This window comes from Mesoplodon densirostris, chromosome 15 (assembly GCF_025265405.1).
Source record: "Mesoplodon densirostris isolate mMesDen1 chromosome 15, mMesDen1 primary haplotype, whole genome shotgun sequence".
NCBI lineage: Eukaryota > Metazoa > Chordata > Mammalia > Artiodactyla > Ziphiidae > Mesoplodon > Mesoplodon densirostris.
This window is the reverse complement of record NC_082675.1, coordinates 81,689,443-81,698,278: the sequence shown is the minus strand read 5'-3', so window position 1 is coordinate 81,698,278 and position 8,836 is coordinate 81,689,443.

Genomic DNA, 8,836 nt, shown 5'->3' with positions numbered 1-8,836 from the left:
TTTTTTTTTGCGGTATGCGGGCCTCTCACTGTTGTGGCCTCCCCCGTTGCGGAGCACAGGCTCCGGACGCGCAGGCTCCGGACGCGCAGGCTCAGCGGCCATGGCTCACGGGCCCAGCCGCTCCGCGGCATATGGGATCCTCCCAGACCGGGGCACGAACCCGTATCCCCTGCATCGGCAGGCGGACTCTCAACCACTTGCGCCACCAGGGAGGCCCTGCTAGTCTTAATATACCTTTCATCTCTTTATTTAGGTTCTTTCTTTTTCATGACATCCCCATTCCTTTTTGCCAGTTTAAGATCTAGCAGAAATTGAAATTTCTCAGAGAAGCTTTTCTGATTATACTCACATGTGAGTTTTCTTTCCCAGCTCTGAATGCTAGGAACTCATTCACTGGATTATATATTTCTTTGTACTGTTAGGATCTTGGCTCTGCCGCTTATTTGAACTGTGACCTTGAGAAAGTTATTTAACTTCCTTTGTGTCTCGGTTTTAGCATGCGCAAAGTGGCAACGTAATAGAATCTATCTTAAACACTTGTAAAGGGTAAATAAGTGAATACATGTAAAGTCCATAGAGCAGTTCCTATCACATATTATGTTCAATAACAGTTAGTTTTCGTTCTCATAATTCTTTTCTTTCATCTAAATTAGAGTAGTAAGGCAGAGTCAGGGAGGAAAGTGTCAACTTTTCAAGATAAATACAGTGACTAGACAAAAGGGTCAACCAGAATTTTTGCATACAAGGTTCAAGGTAAAGGGCTAGGAAGAAACCAGTTGAAAAAAAAGGAAGTCATTCAGATCATCCATCGATGCAGGACCACAAATATCCCTAAGTGAGCCGTTGCTCCAGGAGTTCTTCACTCTCTGTGGTTTTCCCACACGTGCTCAAGGTGAGGCTGTTGGCTGTGCCCCCATGACAGGAACGTCCTTACGGACTTTTCAAGTAAAGATAAAAATCTCCCTCCTCAGACTGTAGCCCATACATCTGAAAGCAGGCCATGGTTTCTGAGCAGATTTGAATCTCCATAGGTGTTTCTAAGTTCTGTAACAATGTCAAGGGTTCAGAATTCAGGACAAGCAGTCCATTCTGCCACCTTCATCACACCATAGGTTTCTCCTGTGAAGCAGAGCAGGGTAGTGCTCAACTCTGAGAACGTTTCCGTGACTCCACAAAGTTCAGCATCCTGTGGAGGCCAGAGGACTAGGTGAGACCTGGCTTTGGATGCACCTTCCCGGCAGCTCCCCTGAGTGAGCTCAAAGGAGATATGCACATCAGCTTCTCACCACGGGTGAGCTGTGTGTTTGTAACTTGTCCTGAAAGAAGGGCGTGCGTTGCTGACTGGACTACAAAGGCGAAACCATTTTAGCCTTGGAGACAGCCCAGTCATCTATCTGTGTCAGCAAAGAAATAACTTTACCTCAGAGCTCTGGAAAGAAGCTTGAGGCAAGTTTTCTTAGCTCTTATTTCTATGATCATTTTCCAGTGAATAAAATCCAACCCACCTCTGTTGTTTTCCTTCATCTCAAACTTGCTCAGTAACCACCCTCCCCCCTATTAACTGATGGATTTCTGTTTTCCTCCTGGCTAATCTTATCTTCCCTTTGTGGTCCTAGTTTCAGTAAGCCATAGTGAGTCAAATTTTATTTTGTTATTCATGTGAACTTAGGTAAGTTTTCTGAACCTCTATGTGTCTAAGTCCAAATTGAAAGGGTCACCATGATACCTACTTGGCAGGACTGTTAAGACTGAGCACAACACTGACTAAATGACAATTTTTAGCATATTGGAAACTAATGGTCCTAATATACCAACTTTAATGACTGTGGAGAACGCCCATCTAACATGCTAGCCTTACAAGCGTCTCCCTCAAATCCAGAATAGATAACTTGTAATCACCAACTAGCCTCCAAGACTATATCCTGGACCCCATCAGTGCATAGTAAAGCACTTCTGAAATACGTAATCACCCATGCAAGAGACATATTTAGTTTTTGAGAAAAGCTGCATTACTTTTCAAGAACATCATTTAAAAATTTTACTGTCTCCTCACTCATTTTTTTCTGAAATCTATTGTATCCTAATAATTCTCTTTCTTTCTCCATATACACATATATACCTATGCATATGTGTATATAATATACTGTACATACTATACTGTACATATCTGTATCTGTACATACTACTGTGTGTTCCCAAATCTACCCTGTTAGCAACCAGAAGAGAATGTAGCTGCTTGAAGGCCCTAGGGCCATGGGAATCTTACCAAATGAAAATCAAGCTCAACCTTTCTTCAACCATTTACATAGTTAAGAGATTAATCTAATCCAACTACTTTCATTGACCAGAATTTTCAGAGTGAAAAAAAAATACCCATAAAGAAATAATGTCCTAGCTGCGAGGAGCAAACTGATAATATTACTTTCATCTTCAGTATGCTGTTATTCCTTTTTATCACATGTAATGCATATTACAAAATGCCACATTATTTTTCATGCTGCATTAATGAATTGGCAGATTGAAAACAGAATCACAAAGATTTTTAATGTCTGACCCAAAATCTCAGAACTGCTCTGAAACTCCATTCCTTTTTATTTTCCTCTCAACAGCTTTTCTCTTTCTGATGGCTAATTCATATATCAACTTCTTGGGGCATACATGGCAAATATCTGGTTTGAGAAGTAAAATAATTCGATAATTTAAATAGACTGGGGAGACCTTAGGCAGATTCTGAAGCTACAGAATTTTGTATCATTACTTTTCCATCCCATTTTCTCATTCATTCATTCAACTGGGGTCAATTTTGTTCAGTACGCGTTTCTTGTTGCCACAAGGAAATGAGAAATCTTAATATATTTAGGACCATTGTTAAGCTCTGTTGTTATGGCATTTTTTTTTAGCCCATTAGGGGAAAAAAAAAAAAACATGAGCAGGCCATAGTTAATATTAGGTTGTTTTTCCTTTGTCTTGTCTCCCTTCTCTCATTTTCTCCCTCATACCCTTGTCATTATATATCCATCTATTCAAAAAGTATTGTGGACATTTAGGTTACTTCCATGTCCTGGCTATTGTGAATAGTGCTGCAATGAACACTGGGGTGCATGTATCTTTTCACCTTATGGTTTTCTCCAGATATATGCCCAGGAGAGGGATTGCTGGATCAGATGGTAGCTCTATTTTCAGTTTTTTAAGGAACCTCCATACTGTTCTCCATAGTCGCCATACCAATTTGCATTCCCACCGACAGACGGTTCCTTCTTCTCCACACCCCCTGCAGCATTTATTGTTTGTAGATTTTTTTGGTGATGGCCATTCTGACCGGTGTGAGGGGATACCTCATTGTAGTTTTGATTTACATTTCTCTAATAATTAGTAATGGATAAAGAATATGTGGTACATATATACAATGGAATGTTACTCAGCCATAAAAAAGAACAAGATAATGCCATTTGCAGCAACATGGATGGACCTAGAGATTCTCATACTGAGTGAAGTAAGTCAGACAAAGACAAATATCATACGATATTGCTTATGATATTGTGGAATCTAAAAAAAAGGCTACAAATAAACTTATCTACAAACCAAAATAGAGTTACAGATGTAGAAAATAAACTTTTGGTTACTGGGAGGTAAGTGGGGTGGGGAGGGATACATTGGAAGATTGGGACTGACACATACACACTACTATATATAAAATAGGTAACTAATAAGAACCTGCTGTATAGCACAGGGAACTCTACTCAACACTCTGTAATGGTCTATATGGGAAAAGAATCTAAAAAAGTGGGTATATGTATTTGTATAACAGATTCACTTTGCTGTACATCTGAAACTAACACAACATTGTAAATCAATTATACCCAAATAAAAATTTTAAAAAAGTATTGTGCACTTATTAGGCAGCAGACCTTCACTTGGGCACTGGCAGTAGTGTCCCTCACATGGTTTCTGCTGATGTGGAGGATACAGTTTACTGGGCTACCCCATCCTCCCACCACCACTACCACCACCACAGTACACACATATACGTACATACATGCACACGTGTATGCACACAAACACACCTGGATTCACAGTGTCTCAGATGATATCTGTGGTATCTTTAGTAGGTGAGGTTCTATCAGTTTTTCACAGACATTGGTCTACTAACTAGACCATTCGCCTCAGCATCACCCAATCTTAAAAGTACATTCTGGAGCCCCCCCCTCCCCAGGTTTACTAAATGGGAGTCTCTGGAAATTAAGTCTGAAAACTCTTATTTTTAAAAAGCTTCCAAGAAATCATGGTGCAGAGCCAGACATGATAAACCACTCTCTTACACTGTGAAACTTGCCGTTACTACCAATGTCAAAACTCACTTGCCCTGTTCCTAATAGAATAAATCTGTCAAAAGAACTCATTAATAACTGCAGTGGTTCAGTGTTGCTATAAAGAGAATTTGCATTTGAGAAAGAGACTTGAGGACAAATGTCTTACACTGATGGAATAAATATACAATGTGGATGTTTTAGGAACTCTAGTGTTAGTTAATAAAGAAGAATATTTGGGGGAAGCCAGCACTGCTGGTTTGCCTCCAAATCCACCATGGAATGGGTACAGCTTCCTATTTATACAGTAGAATTATATATTAAAGGAGAAAAGTATGTATTTAATTATATATATAATTATATATTAAAGGAGAAAAGTATGTAAAGGAGAAACTTGTATGTATTTAGGAATCAATCATTTTTATTACTAAAGCTGTGGTGTATAATGGAAGGAGGAAAATATTTAGCCAAGCCCATTAAAATGAAGTGGTTGAGTCACTGTTTGCAGAAATACATTAAAATGAGGTTGATGACTCATGCACTGTCTCACTTTTCTGGGGAGACAGCTGCTTACCATTAATGACCAACAACAGTGAGGGGTGATCCATCTGCCCTGCTCTGGCCCAGGGGAATACACTACCTGTTCAGTTTAGCACTATGGCTTCCACAAATCAGCATCAAAATGAAGCCTCTAGATTCTTTCAAAAATTGTTGGGATTGCTGAACCAGAATGGAAATAATGTGTAGCTTTTATGTAAAAACATCAAGAGATTCAAAAGCCTATGTTTGTTCTCCCTGGTTAGTGTTTGGAATTACTCAGAAGAAATAGCGCTGTCACTGTGAGGTGGAAATCTTTGGCAGAATGCAAATTGTTAACTCAAGTGTTCTGTATTAATGAAATGCTTTCAGATTCATTGGAAGCTAAATGTCCTGGATCTATTGCTGACAAACACCTGTGGGAAAAGAAATGCATTTTGAGTGTGAATCTGAGTAACCTTCTTAGTCCTGGAGAAATAAGAGAATTCAATAAATACAACCAGGAAAATTGCCCCAAAATTTGGAGCTCATAATTTTCACTGGATACTGAAGTTTATGCCATACAAAACAATTGATTCTCACTGTTTTATTTTCTCTTGCTAACTCCAACTAAGTTTCTTATCTTTTCTGGGAATAAATGTCTCATTTTTTCCTTTACAGATTTTTGTTTCCATCACTTTGTTCGTGATATCCTCCCAGCTAGATTAATCTCACACCATTATCTATGTTAGCAAAGTCACAGACACCCTTCACGACCTTGGCTAGCTGGCTTTCTTTCTCCAGTGAAGTCTCAAAGCAGCCTAACTCAAGGGTTTTTCTAGCTCTTTGAAATATTAATATTTAGAGATTCAGGTTTTCTGAATCAACTTGAATTTCTGAGTTAAAATGGTGGAAACTTGGGAAATGACTAAAATATTTTTCATAGGCTTTGTAGTTTTCTATGTAATGGAAAAACTGAGTTTATAGTTATTTAAGAAACTAAAATTTAGTAAAATTAATATACATTTTACAAATCTTAGTATACTCAAAATATTACTTTGTAATACTAAAAATAGCCATCAACATCAGCGAAGTACTGTGAAGAGTTTACCTGTAAGCTAACAAGTTAGTCTACCACAGTTTCATGGATCCTGGAAAAAGACATGAACCTTCTGGATCAGAGATAAAGGCATTTATTACTTACAGCACAGCAAGGAAGCATGAGCATTTGCATCATTGCACCGGCTCTCTTTACCTGACAAGTCCCATGGGGATATTGCTGATGTGCCCAGATGGATGCTTGTACACATACTAAAGAAGAAGAATCTGAACTTAGAGAACTCAAGTCTTTCATAATGGCTAGTAAGCATGCCTGACCTCTGCCTAAAAAGAGATTATGCTTATTTTACTGGACAGTAAGCATGACTAGTTTTTGTTCCAGAACAAAGGTTAATTAGTACCTCTGCATCAAAGATATGCAGACATGTAAGAGATTCATGGAGAACTGTCTCTATATTAACTTCCAAAGAATTGTCTCTTTAAGTACAGTACTATGTCAACCACTCTGATAAATACGACCAACAGAAGCTGAAACCACATCTGTTCAGTTCATCTCAAACAACATTTCTTTAAGACTGCTGGCAACATGATCTCAAATATTAGGATGAGGCCAACTTTCAGGGTTGACCTCAACTATCCCTCTGTCCCCGCAGTGTTCCAGATCCAACTGAACAAATCCTGTTGTGGTCTACCTTAGAAATACAGGTAGCTTTCTCCTTAAGTTTGTGTAATTGACATTTCCACTTGGCCTGAGATATTAATCCAGGCAGAATAGGAAGTATTAGAGTGTTGCACAGACTCTACCTTGATCAGCTAGGAGGAAATTTAGGGCAATTCTCTCACCATTACCATCCTGACCAGTGAATTGAGGATGGTCTTATGACCTTTCAAAGTCAAGGTGATGTAATTCATCAAGTCAGATAAAATCAGGGACAAATATAGTAATGTCCTTTCTAACTGGAGGATTCCCATTGTATGGATAAGTGCCCGCAGGGTAAACATAAATTATAGTATATATGGGTAAGTTATACCTTTGGGAATCTTCTCTCAGTAGGCCAGGTCAGCCTTATTTTTGAGACATCTCCACAGCCATCTGAGGCCTATGTGACCTATTGGTGATATTTCTATGATCACCCCTAGAGTGCAAGCCACCATGTTTTAAGGAAAAAGTGAAGATAATGACTGGCTTCCATACAAGATTTAGTTTTAGGAGTGCACATAATATCTCTGGAAATAAAACACTGTTTACAGTTGTTGGTGCCCCTCAGGGATATTCATATCTCTTGGGGATTGATATCTGTTGACTGCCTCCAATATGGTATACTGGTCAGCTGGTAGGCTTTAACATTTCAGTTCAGTTTGAATAATTGAGGCTAGTCTTTGTTTTTAGAGGGATATCTGAGGGTCATAAGTACAATTTATCCTGACTGTTGATGCCATCTGGCTGGTGGCATTCGTGTGCCTCACAGAATGATTGATGAATGGTTTTGGAAATGGGGCTGGAGGGGACATCCAGAAGATGCCATAGTGAGTTAGCTCTGTCTCATCCCCGTTCTACAAGGAGAAGGCTGTCTATATTTTACATCTATCTATTTATCTATCTCTCCATCCATCCATCCATCCATCCATCCATCCATGACATCTATCTATCTATCATCTATCTATCTATCTATCTATCTATCTATCTATCTATCTACATTTAAAGACACACTTTATCAGACTTAAGAAAATAGGAGGATAGGATGTTGGGATGCCTTCTTCACCTCAAACCTAGTAAGACTTGTTTAGTGGAAACATTGAGAGCTTAATATGTGACCCCCAGTAACTACACTGGTATTGACCTGCAGTTTAGAATTTGTTTAGGAAAAGGATGTGTTTTACATGGACCAGGTATAGACCACATGCAAAAATTGTGAAATTGTACTGAGTTCTTTTCAATGAATTCCCAGGGAGAGGTGAAACTGACTCAACTTAGAGAAAACGAGGTGTCATCAAATTTATAGGGGCTGATGAAGTATTAACTGACCAGCTAAAATTGGAATGCAATTTACTACATTAAGGACCCTGCAGGTTACAGAGTCCTGGTGATGGGGGAAGGTCTTTTAATAACCCAAGATGGAATTGCTTAGAACTGAACATATTTAATTACTGTATTGAGATTGTGTTCATTATTTTCAGTGACTATGAGATTTTCTATTTTCTAAGACTGACCAGAGAATTTCATAGCCTGAGTAAGTTTTCACACAGGAGCCCCAATGTGCAAATCTAAAGAAGCAAAATAAAGTTATTTTCTGATCATATCCATAGAGTTATGTTTTTACAACATTCTACATAACATACTATTATATAATGAACTGTGCAATCTACTTAAGATAAATAGGACTTAATACATATTACATATAATTTATAATAATATATGCTATATATATGTCATATATTGGTGTTGAGATAACTTCAAATTTCTCCCCATTACAAATTGATGAAAAAGCCAGATATGGTAAAGAAAATTATCTATATTCTCATTCAGTCTATGTGCTGTTTTCTTCCTTAACCTACTTTTTTATTTTTCATTTTTTTGCTTCACACACTCAGATTTATTGTATCTTTTCATTCTAATTGTAGAGAAATTGGTCTATATCACATCGGTGATTTTTTTAAACACTTATTATAAATAAATAACCAAGGGTATTGTCTGACTTAAAAGTGATTCCCCCCCCCCTTTGGTGCACACTGAAAGATTCCTAATGCTAGCCACTTATCACCCTTAAATGATTTTTATCTCCTTTGGTGTGGCTCAGTGGCAGTCTATTTTCTCTGATCTGAATAATTTGAGTTATGTGTCTGTGCCCTCAATTCAGCTCCTCCTGTAAAATGCTATGTTCTGCATCATGAAGTAGGTTTTATAGCCCCATCTTTTTGGCAGAAAGAGTGAGATTGGAGCTTGAGCTTCTAAC